General features: G+C 39.0%; 1 protein-coding gene across 2 annotated transcripts in view; it reads left to right on the forward strand.

Moving 5' to 3' along the window:
- The first annotated feature begins 278 nt into the window (after positions 1–278).
- The window catches only part of LOC138968820 (B-box type zinc finger protein ncl-1-like), a 33,619-nt gene continuing 21,086 nt past the window's right edge, over positions 279–12,811 (forward strand). Inside the window, exon 1 of one of the 2 annotated variants that reach the window (XM_070341471.1) lies at positions 279–361. The gene's annotated coding sequence lies outside the window, so the exon portion shown is untranslated. Of the gene's footprint in view, positions 362–718; positions 795–12,811 lie in introns of those variants that run through there. The other variant, XM_070341472.1, reaches the window with a different exon arrangement.

Raw genomic sequence — 12,811 nt, forward strand, 5'->3', positions numbered from 1 at the left:
CTCATTCACGTTTTCTTGAAGAAAACTTGAACCCTTTTAGGTCGACGGATCAAGTTGAAGTCAAGTTGTATTTTTGTCGAGTCATTTCCATGTGACATGTCGGCCCAGTTTAGTCGACTTCACTTTTTGATCTCTTTATTTCTTGCCTCAATATTATTTGACGTCATTTTTTGGTTAAATTGACGTAAATATCATACGCAAGTTTGCATCACATGACTTATGACGTTCCAATTTCGCGCCGATCGTTGAGCATGCGCACAAGAGTATTCTCTAATGAACAAACATGGCGGGAATGTAGGATGACCCAACGACTGTGTCTCATATAATTCTTCAGATATTTTACATCCAAGTAAAGAACAAGGTAACTTTGTCATTCTTGCATTCGTCTAGTAACCCATGCCTTTTTTGCAATGGTTTACAATGGATAATGTGGTCAAAGTGTTTGCAAAATTGCGGTTTCAATGTTGTGGAACGTGACCTTGTCCAGCATCAGGGATGTGATGGATCGTGGAAAACTCGCATTGCTGCGAAAACTTACGTGCCAGCATTTGTACATTGCATGGCGAATTTTGCCGTTGAAAGTAATTATTATAGTTGAAGCTTAAGAATAGTGATGATTGTAATAATTGGTTTCGCATAATTTATCAACAAGTGTGCGTTTATCGAGAAATTTGGTCTCGTGGGCGGTTGGCTGCGCGCGCATGCCCTGCAGAAAATTTTCCTTCTCGACCGTTGTCGGCAGATGAAAAACACATACAGTCTGTTTTCAGAGGTTTGGGGGCGAATGTAGACGTGTAAGTGCTAATCTGGCCGTGTTGATGTGAGCTTTCTTTTTCAGTGAATTGTTTTAAAGGATTTGAAGGTTTGAATTTCCGTTTAAAGTGCGTAAACTTGACGCAACATCAGGAGGAAGTCCTTTGCAGAACGTGACGTTTGGAACAGGTGTCCATGCACATGTTCGTGAAAGATTTGCCTTCTGTGCCTGTTTTTCGCCTTAGCAACTTAGGTCAGCTTTGCTAACGTCCTTTATAGGCTTTCAAGTGTATAGTTAATCAGCATTTAGTGATCAGTGTTTGGAGAAAACTGCCGTGTTCGTTTTTAGAATGTAGGTCGCCAGTGTGATTAGAACCCAAAGTTCAAGGTCTTCAGCTATTTTTAGTCGACGACATCCCGACTATCTTGTTGACGTGGTGACAGACAAAAAATGCTTCGATGCTTACTGCTAGTGCATTTCTTCAACTAAGGTACTCTGTAGCACATTTCTGCTCATGACGTAGGGACGTAATGTGCAGAATGATAATTGATACAGGTCTGCAAATACACCAGTTAAGTTTGGGCGTTTACATGGAAGGAAGAAGGGAAGAGGAAGACGTACAAACATACTCGCAAAAAACGATCTGCGCACGCGTTCAAATCAACAGGGAAAAAAAGGAAAATCGCGTGTTTGTGTGCCCGATGTAATCCTTAGAACCTTTACACTCTTTCTTCAAACACTCAAAAGCAACTTCAGGGCTGGAAGACTACAAAATTGCACTTTCTGCCGACTGAATCTACGCTTTCTCAAATCAACACGAACAGGAAGAAGAAGAAAAAACTCTCGAAAAAACGATCTACGGATGCGCATTTTCTCAAACACAGCAAAACGAAAGAGGAAGAAGAAGCAAAAGTGCTCGTAGAAAAAGGTGTGCGCATGTGCGAATCTAAAATGGCCGCGGAACTGTTAATCGGTGTATTCAACATTCACAATCACAAGCACTGGATAGAATTTGTTCCTGGTTTGTGACTGTGAATGCTTTTCTGCTTATGGCTGTAAGTGTAACTATTGCGCAGAACGATGAAATAGATGTCTTGTAGATATATGTTGAGTCTATTCATTAGTATTTAGTATTACTAAAACCGATTAACACTAAAGGTGTACCATCGGTTTGCATGTTCTTCTTCTTCCAGTAGACGCCCAGGGTCAACATTCTGACTATTAATGGCGCTTGAGTAGGCATGCTGGGTATTTGCGTGTTTCTAAAACCCACCGAACTCTGACATGGATAACAGGATCTTTTCCGTGCGCACTTGCTGACTTGGTCTTGTGCTTGCGTGTACACACGACTGTTGACTGGCTTCTGAGGAAGCATTCTGGTGTATACTAGTACTACAATAGAGAACTGAGATGCGCATCTATGTGATGTTCGTTAATCAGGGATTTTCCAAGACTACTTTATTGAACTAGAAGGAATATTTTCCATCAAGGAAGAATATTATGCTTGGGGTGAAATTAGGACCTTAAAGGCCAACATCCACAGGAATTTTTCTCCTGGAGCGACCTAAACTTGAACCCGAGGCAGTTCGCCAAAAAGAACCGCCGATCACGAGAAAAGCATGCAGCGGGTGGGGATTTGGTCTCGGCAAAGAAACTACAATGCAGTGTTTTGTCTCGGTGAGACTGAAAGAGAGACAGAGAGCACGAGAGAGAGCGACAGGGACACAGTGATTCAAACGCACAACTCTAGTAAAGTTGTCGTAGCACGACCGTCCGCCTATGGCCAAAGTGATCCGGGTTCGATTCCCGGCATGTGTGGTCTATGTTTTTTTGTGTTTTTTTTTAAATTCTTGTTTGCTATTGTTTATTATGAACGTTTTAATGTTTTATTTTACTCTAATAATTTTAATAATTGTGTAAAATAAATAAATATTTTTTTAAAATTTTTTTTTTTTAATCCACGTGCACAAGACAAAAACTTTTATACTGGGGGAGCGAGCCAGTCTGAAGAGTACTCGGGTCCAGCGCCAGCGTTTTTTTTTATAATTTCGCTTCACGCGACTTGTTATTTATGTATCCAAAACATCATAGAACGTGGTACAATGCATGAAAACAACGCCGACAGTAAACAAGATGTTATCTGGGCAGTACATTGGGTTGAACTAAAAGAATTCTGCTGAGAATGTACAAAAGAACAAGTCGCGTAAGGCAAAAATACAACATTTAGTCAAGTAGCTGTCGAACTCACAGAATGAAACTGAACGCAATGCAACGCAGCAAGACCGTATACTCGTAGCATCGCCAGTCCACCGCGCACGGCAAAGGCAGTGAAATTGACAAGAAGAGCGGGGTAGTACTTGCGCTGAGAAGGATAGCACGCTTTTCTGTACCTCTCTTTGTTTTAACTTTCTGAGCGTGTTTTTAATCGAAACATATCATATCTATATGTTTTTGGAATCCGGAACCGACAAGGAATAAGATGAAAGTGTTTTTAAATTGATTTCGACAATTTAATTTTGATAATAATTTTTATATATTTAATTTTCAGAGCTTGTTTTTAATCCAAATATAACATATAAATTATATGTTTTTGGAATCAGAAAATGATGGAGAATAAGATGAACGTAAATTTGAATCGTTTTATAAAAAAATTTTTTTTTTACTTGACCAAAATTTCAACCAATTTGATTGAAAAATGAGAGCGTGACAGTGCCGCCTCAACTTTCACGAAAAGCCGGATATATGGTGTGTAGAGCGATTGAGACCAAACTACTGGACCGATCTTTATGAAATTTTCCATGAGAGTTCCTGGGATTGATATCCCCGAACGGTTTTCTTCTTTTTTTGGAGAAATGTCTTTGATGACGTCATATCCGGCTTTTCGTGAAAGTTGAGGCGGCACTGTCACGCTCTCATTTTTCAACCAAATTGGTTGAAATTTTGGTCAAGTAATCTTCGACGAAGCCCGGACTTCGGTATTGCATTTCAGCTTGGTGGCTTAAAAATTAATTAATGACTTTGGTCATTAAAAATCGGAAAATTGTAAAAAACAAAAAAAGTATAAAACGATTCAAATTTACGTTCATCTTATTCTCCATCATTTTCTGATTCCAAAAACATATAAATATGTTATATTTGGATTAAAAACAAGCTCTGAAAATTAAAAATATAAAAATTATTATCAAAATTAAATTGTCGAAATCAATTTAAAAACACTTTCATCTTATTCCTTGTCGGTTCCTGATTCGTGAAAGCGAAATTACATTTAGTCAATCTGTCGAACCCACAGAATAAAACTGCACGCACTGCAGTGTTTTCAGTCACGAGTATAAAACAGCTTCGTCAATCCACGCGGCAAGGAAGTCGCTCAATTTTTGCGTGCAACACGAAGTAAACGGCCATGCAAGAATAGCGACGGGTTCAAGTTTAGGTCGCTCCAGGAGAAAAATTCCCGCGGATGTTGGCCTTTAACCATTGAATCATCCAACACTTGACATGAAAACTTATGTTAGATGAGGGCAGTGGTTTTTGAGTCACTTGAGAAAAAGTGACTATGTAATCGGTCAGTGTTAGTCTGTCCGGCCGTCCGTAGACACCACCTTAACGTTGGACTTTTCTCGGAAACTATCAAAGCGATCGGGCTCATATTTTGTTTAGTCGTGACCTCCAATGACCTCTACACTTTAACGATGGTTTCGTTGACCTTTGACCTTTTTCAAGGTCACAGGTCAGCGTCAAAGGAAAAATTAGACATTTTATATTTTCTCGGAAACTATCAAAGCGATCGGGCTCATATTTTGTTTAGTCGTGACCTCCAATGACCTCTACACTTTAACGATGGTTTCGTTGACCTTTGACCTTTTTCAAGGTCACAGGTCAGCGTCAAAGGAAAAATTAGACATTTTATATCTTTGACAAAGTTCATCGGATGTGATTGAAACTTTGTAGGATTATTCTTTACATCAAAGTATTTACATCTGTAGCCTTTTACGAACGTTATCAGAAAAACAAGGGAGATAACTAGCCTTTTCTGTTCGGCAACACACAACTTAACGTTGGGCTTTTCTCGGAAACTATAAAAGTGACCGGGCTCAAATTTTATGTGAACGTGACTCATTGTGTTGTGAATAGCAATTTCTTCCTGTCCATCTGATGCCTCATATAATATTCAGAACTGCGAAAGTGACTCGATCGAGCGTTTGCTCTTCTTGTTTTTGAGTCACTTGAGAAAATGTGACTCTATGTAATCGGTCAGTGTTAGTCTGTCCGGCCGGCCGTCCGGCCGGCCGTCTGTAGACACCACCTTAACGTTGGACTTTTCTCGGAAACTATCAAAGCGATCGGGCTCATATTTTGTTTAGTCGTGACCTCCAATGACCTCTACACTTTAACGATGGTTTCGTTGACCTTTGACCTTTTTCAAGGTCACAGGTCAGCGTCAAAGGAAAAATTAGACATTTTATATCTTTGACAAAGTTCATCGGATGTGATTGAAACTTTGTAGGATTATTCTTTACATCAAAGTATTTACATCTGTAGCCTTTTACGAACGTTATCAGAAAAACAAGGGAGATAACTAGCCTTTTCTGTTCGGCAACACACAACTTAACGTTGGGCTTTTCTCGGAAACTATAAAAGTGACCGGGCTCAAATTTTATGTGAACGTGACTCCCAGTGACCTCTACACTTTGACGTCTGCTTTGGTGACCTTTGACCTTTGGTGACCTTTGACCTTTTTCAAGGTCACAGGTATGCTTCAGGTATGCATTGTGTTGTGAATAGCAATTTCTTCCTGTCCATCTGATGCCTCATATAATATTCAGAACTGCGAAAGTGACTCGATCGAGCGTTTGCTCTTCTTGTTCTGTGTTGAGACAAAGTGTTCTTCAAATTCGAAGGGTATTCAGGAGCCAATTGTACAGACTCACCGTGGTCACACCCAAGAACCTAATGTAAGGTGGGGGGGGGGGTTTAAGACTCATTGTCCAGAACAAGAATTCTACATACAGGACAGACTGTGTCTACAGACTACACCTGAAGGTTTGTGTTATACATGACTGATCAGGTATGACTTTTGAGGGGCGTGTGCGGGGTGATAAGGCGAAAAAAAAATAGGTGTGGTTACGGTAACATAGCCAAAAAAAATAGGGTAGGAAGGTAGGCAATCACTTTTTTTTTTAAATTTTTTTGTTCTAATGTTTACAAATTAAACCTACTTGACAGGGAAATAAGTGTGCGACTCAGGCGCTTTAGCTTTCATTGCGTTTTCTGCACTGGGGTTTTTTTCTTTTTTTTTTGACAAATGTAATAAAAAGTTATAGGGTCGGCCCCTAAAAATAAGGTAGGTCGGGTTACCGTAACCACACCCATTTTTTTGAGTCACTTGAGAAAAAGTGACTCTATGTAATCGGTCAGTGTTAGTCTGTCCGGCCGGCCGGCCGGCCAGCCATCCGGCCGGCCATCTGGCCGGCCGGCCGTCCGTAGACACCACCTTAACGTTGGACTTTTCTCGGAAACTATCAAAGCGATCGGGCTCATATTTTGTTTAGTCGTGACCTCCAATGACCTCTACACTTTAACGATGGTTTCGTTGACCTTTGACCTTTTTCAAGGTCACAGGTCAGCGTCAAAGGAAAAATTAGACATTTTATATCTTTGACAAAGTTCATCGGATGTGATTGAAACTTTGTAGGATTATTCTTTACATCAAAGTATTTACATCTGTAGCCTTTTACGAACGTTATCAGAAAAACAAGGGAGATAACTAGCCTTTTCTGTTCGGCAACACACAACTTAACGTTGGGCTTTTCTCGGAAACTATAAAAGTGACCGGGCTCAAATTTTATGTGAACGTGACTCATTGTGTTGTGAATAGCAATTTCTTCCTGTCCATCTGATGCCTCATATAATATTCAGAACTGCGAAAGTGACTCGATCGAGCGTTTGCTCTTCTTGTTTTTTTAGGCCTAATAGACACCAGCTACTCACTTGTGTAAGCAGGCTATCAGCATAAGTGGATGGACATTATAATTGCCTGAGGTAACGGGGATGACCAAATTTCTCTCGCCAGCCGGGCGAGTAACTTCGAAATTCACTAGCCGGTCACAAATTTCCCTAGCCTGGTAGTGGTACATTACCACATACTAAGTTGTGACTGTCGGAAACACACACAATAGCGGTGATGGGATGGACAACCAGGCTATGGTCAGCGATTTACAGGCTTTCCCAAATCCTAGTGTTTATACGGCTTTGAAAATATATGTGCACGTCCTAGATACTGGGAAATACTATGGGTTGTCAACTTTGAATGACTGTTACAATATCTCTGAGCAATGGATGACAAAGGGGATGCTTTGATGTCAAAGGGGATGGATTTGACTTACTGTAACAACCAAGTTTGGGTTTCCAAACATTGCTGTGGGTTTTAAACGATTTAATTTTTAGCCAAAATGCCCCCAAAACAGCACCTAAAACTGGGACAAAAATACACCAGTCTGTGTTGCAGCTGTACATAATGGAGAATAAAGCTCTGTGAATTTTATTGTGATGTTTATGGGTCAGCTGAAGGATTATTCTCGACATACACACTCAAGAATTACATCTATTTTTCTTCTTCTGGGAGTTTGATCGGCAAAGAAAACACGTAATCGTGGGTTACCGTCGTTTCCGGTTTCAACTTCATCAAAAAATGCGATCTGCTGAACAAAGGAAACCTCAAAGTTATTCAAAGTCATTATTTATTTATTTCAACAACATTTAGGTTTTCAAAACACAGCACTACGGTAGGAAACAAATTTATTTCAGCTTATAATCGCGCTTGAATGTACCCCACCCTTGTTTCGTTTCCATCTGTAATGCACAAAAGCATGGCCACAGCAGACGACAAATCCCGCATTGCCTATCACACACGCGTTGTGAGATCGCGGGAACACCGTGGAAAGTTCCATTCATGACGTTTGACCCGGTCATGTGAATAGACAATGAGAATTTATCCACCCAATCGTATTCGTTTCCGGTTTTTGAGACGTAACTCACGACAGACCACGCTGTATCTTCACTGTTTGAGACCTGTAAAATCTTTTTTGACAATTGTAGCATATATTCATCGACGAATTTTGCGATATTTTGCTGATTAAAGCTTGATCTGGTGCAAAGTTTGAGCAGCACATGTGTTCTCATGATCGGCGCCATTATGAAATTTTCGATTCTTCTGCAACGCACGATCGACAATCGATTAATTCTCTCATTTAGTAGCAATGACACATGAAATTTTGAAATTAATGGTTGAATGACAAGAAACAAATCATTTTAAAGAGATGAAAATTCTGAGCACATAGCAATTTGTTTTATTTAAATCGGTGCAGTAGTTCTCAAGATATGGTCATTTTAGTTGAGAAATTTTGGGCGTCATTTGAGGACAAAGCTAGTAGCTAAATACATGGGACATAGACTGATATCTGTGGCAATGACATGAAATTTTGAAATTAATGGTTGAATGACAAGAAACACACCATTTTAAAGAGATCAAAATTCTGAGCACATAGCAATTTGTTTTATTAAAATCGGTGCAGTAGTTCGCGAGATATGGTCATTTTAGTTCGAAATCACTTTGCTTTCAGCGAGCCGAGATCGCAACCTCTTCAGGCTTTTGATCGGCCGAGTTTCGCATTTTTCGGGTCCAGTTTTGCGCAGCATAATCGTTGGGAGTAAGTCATTTCTCGCTCGATTCTTTTGATTTTTGGCTTAAATGAAACAGAAGTTAATGTTTTATAAACTGCATTTGAACCGTGTATGCCGATGGAAGTTTTCAGACCAAATTTTAGTGAAACTCACACGAGTAATTTTCACCGTCATGCTGACGGAGATGTAGCTTCCGGTGGGTCGCGGTTTTCTGTATGGGAAAGATGTAAAGCTTTCTCTGATTGGTTGCAAAATATCACAGCCCTCCAATGAAAATTACGGTATTCCCAGCAGTTTGAAATGAACTTGTCGTCTGCTAAGAGTGACGCGAAAATGGCCGCGAGAGGCAGTGAAGACGAACACGCACTTTTACACTCAAAATATTCCAAAACACATCTTTTATTAAGGGGGGACAGGGTAGGCAAGCACTTTTTTTTTTAATTTTGGAAACAGCTTGCTGCTTGTTTGATTTTTGCAAGCAGAATAACCTAATTAAGGGAAACCATTTTAAATTTTGAGTGAAAAGCAATTTTTGGGGGTTTTATTCACCAAAATGTGAGAAAAACGTTATAAAATGTGCTTTTTTTAAAATGTTGCAGTTTGTGAACCAGTGCATGTTTTGATCCAATTTTTCTTCTTTGCAGCAATATGTGTGTGTTTAATAATTCTGTGTATCGAAAAGCATTTCTAAGCAATATATTATTTTAATTTAGCATTTTCAGTTACCGGTTCAGTTTTGATAAGAAAAATACATGAAATCCTAACTGTCAGACTCATAAAAACCCAACCAATGCACTGAACTCTTATTCCATACACAGAACTGATGCTGTACAACTCATAAACAACGTATACAAAAACTGAACAAATCCATCAAGCCTTTCAAAAGTTGCAACATTTTAATTGTAGCGTTTTGTCTGAAAATTACATTCAGAGAAAACAGCATTTTAAAGATTTGAACCAGCACATAAAAAAACCAGTAGCACAGTGCACCCTGAATTCATATGTTTTTATCAGAATGACCACTTTACTATGTAGGGAAAAGGATTTGACAATCAAATTATCAGGATTTTTTTTATATACATCATATGAAAACAGCCATCTTTGTTTGTACCGATATGAAAACATGAATCAGAACCAAACTGTCAGACTCATAAAAACCCAACCAATGCACTTAACTCTTATTCCATACACAAAACTGACGCTTTACAAATCATAAACAACATAAACAAAAATGAAACAAATCCATCAAGCCATTCAAAAGTTGCAACATTTTAATTACAGATGTTTGTCTGAAAATTACATTCAGAGAAAACAGCATTTGAAAGATTCCAACCAGTACCTCAAACTAGTAGCACAGTGCAGCCTGAATTGATATGGTTTTATAAGAATAACCACTTTACTATGATGGGGAAATGATTTGACGATCAAATTATCCAGACTTTTTTTTAAAAAATCATTTGAAAACTCATCTATGTTAGTGCAGATATGAATCAAAACGAAACTGTCGGACTCATAAAAACACAAGGAATCCACTGTATTCTTATTCCATGCACAGAAATGGTGCTTCACAAATCATAAACAACATATACAAAATTGGAACAAATCCATCTTGCCATTCAAAAGTTACAACATTTTAATTACCACATTTTGTCTCAAATTACATGTAGAGAAAACAGCATGTAAAAGAGTCTCACTAGTACCCCGGTAAACTAGTACCACAGTAGAGCTTGAATTAATGGGGTGGTTTTTTTTTAACCAGAATAACACTTTAACTATGAAGGGGAAATGATTTGATAATCAAATTATCAGATTTTTTTGATTTAAAAAAAAATTATATGAAAACATTAAAAAAGTCAATTATCTGTGTTTGTGCTGATATGAAAATATTGATCAGAACCAAACTGTCAGACTCATAAAAACCCAACGGATGCACTGATTTCTTATTCCATTGCATAGAAATGATGCTTCACAAATCATCAACAACATTACATAATTATATATACACAAATGGAACAAAGCTATCAAGCCATTCAAAAGTTGCAACATTTTAATTACAGTATTTCTGTGCTCAATCCTAACACTGCAGCAAATTTCTGTAAAGCTGAATGTCCCTTTCCATGTACCAACTTGGTCATACGCGGATTATTTAAAATGCAACTTTACCACCCGAAGCGTTGCAAACACCGGGAGAAGAGTAAACAACTGCAGACTTGAATGGACACTCATATGCACTCCAGATGCAGGGCCTGTGCAAATCCTTGGGCTGATGCATCACCTTCTTTCATAATCAGACTGCTATCAGACAAGCATTCAGTACAGGATATAAACCTTTCAGCAATAGATTGAGCTGATCAATGTTGACAAAAGCCCAACACATGTCAGCGGAGTGACGTTGCACAGTACCAGTATCCATATCTGCTTGTGATGGGTCAGAAGATGGCAAAGTATCTGTATCTTCTTATGGTTGGTCAGAAGATGGCAAAGCTGATGTTTCTGCTGTGGAAGAGGGTAGTTCCGGTTTAGCAAACTTTTCCATCAGGTCAATCTTTCTCCTCGCTGCCACCACAGGAGGACTGGCTCTCCCCTTGCTCCAACCTAATAAATACACAAACACTGATTTAATATTTGATACAACTGTCCATGGTTTTTGTTTGTAATAAGCTGCAAATTTTAAGACTCAATATAAACGTCAACAAGTGCTTGTACTTTATTTTGCAAATGACCATGTTACATGGGGTGTACCTCAACTTTTTGGCTAGGCTGGTAAATCAGAAATCCCAATCAGCCCCCAACCACTGAACCAGGCGGGTTTTCTTACAACCACCTCAGCGGCTCGTACCCACATATGTCGGTTGACGAACACACACACACACACACACACACACAAAAGACATTCATTAATTGGCCCCTATCACAAAATGTACATGTCAAGTTTACTATGGGATTTGAGTAACCACACAATCACATACACACAGGAACTAATACTGAAACTAGCTGAATTATTTTCTTTCTTTCTTTCTTTCTTTTCATATTTTTCTTTTAAAATTAATTTATTTCATCACACTTGCTATGTATTTGCTTGTTTCTTGTCTGTTGTCTGTTTTGTGTGTGTGTGTGTGTGTGTTCTGTGTGTGTGTATACATTTTCAGATTTCCTAAACCTAGCACTGTTTGCAGGTGATCTTTATGCTTTTGATTCATGAGTTGCATCCCCAGTCCTTTAGTTTAACTCTTTTTTTTTCTTTGGTGAAGTAAATTGGATCTATTTTTTTTATTTCTTAGTTAATGGAAAAGATTTGACAACAATATTGCTGTCAATGATAGGTTGGTCAGCCATGCTGGTGTAAACCAATCCTTTAGAATTAGAGAACGCTCTCTAGTAGGGTACTTATTTTCCTACGGTCAATGACCAGAAACAGAAACTGTGTCAGTCGTACATCGCTCAGATGCTGCTTCTCAGTTTGACCCCAGTCAAAGAATACTGATGACATGTTACACCATAGTAAGCTCTCAAGGACTGGCCAGCGAAGAACAATAAAATAGGGGTTGTGAAGACGATATCACAGAGATGATCGAGGGAGGGAGGGGGGGGGGGGGGTGTGCGGCGGCGGCATGGTCAGTAAATTGGATCAAGAAACCCGCAAAATACTTCAGACACAAACTGTTTATCATTTACCTGCAAACCCTAACACATTCTTACAACAACAACAACATAACGATGTGCAATAAATCACGTTGTCAAACAAACAAGATCGAAAAGAGAAAGAAGCAAAACCCACCTCGTCGAGTCAAGAATCTTAGAATGTCGTCTGCTCAAATACGATCATGTTGGTTCATTTCGGAGTGTTGTTACTTCCTTCTACTGTTCGCTGCTGCTGGTTCATCTTTCTCTGATATTTCTTGCCACTTTGCCGAACATTTCCAATGTTAGGGTTGTTCTCCGCAGCTCAAAACTTTGAAAAATGCTGCTGAATCGGTGAAAACGTCATGGATTTGTTGACACCGGGGGACTGATAAGTTGTCTACTGCGCTTGCGCCAAATGCCTTTGACCTACATATATTTGCATATATTAATTCCGGGGTTTCGGTTGGAACGGATTCTCTCTCTTTGTGCCTATGTCAACGGAAATTCCCCAACGGTGATGACGTCATCTTGAAGAACGGAAATTTCCACACAGTTTGAACAGCGAAGGGTCATGTCATGTGCGCACATTTACCAGCACGGAGTATCCAAAGTTGACCATTTTTTCGATTTTTTTGATAAAACACAGACAAAAACAACAAAACATCGGTTTGAAAATGGTTTTATTTACATGAATACATGTCTAAAATGACAAAAGCAAATTATTGAATGCATTCCAGGATGTTCAAAGGTGTG

The sequence above is a fragment of the Littorina saxatilis genome, linkage group LG6 (genome assembly GCF_037325665.1).
Source record: "Littorina saxatilis isolate snail1 linkage group LG6, US_GU_Lsax_2.0, whole genome shotgun sequence".
Classification (NCBI taxonomy): domain Eukaryota; kingdom Metazoa; phylum Mollusca; class Gastropoda; order Littorinimorpha; family Littorinidae; genus Littorina; species Littorina saxatilis.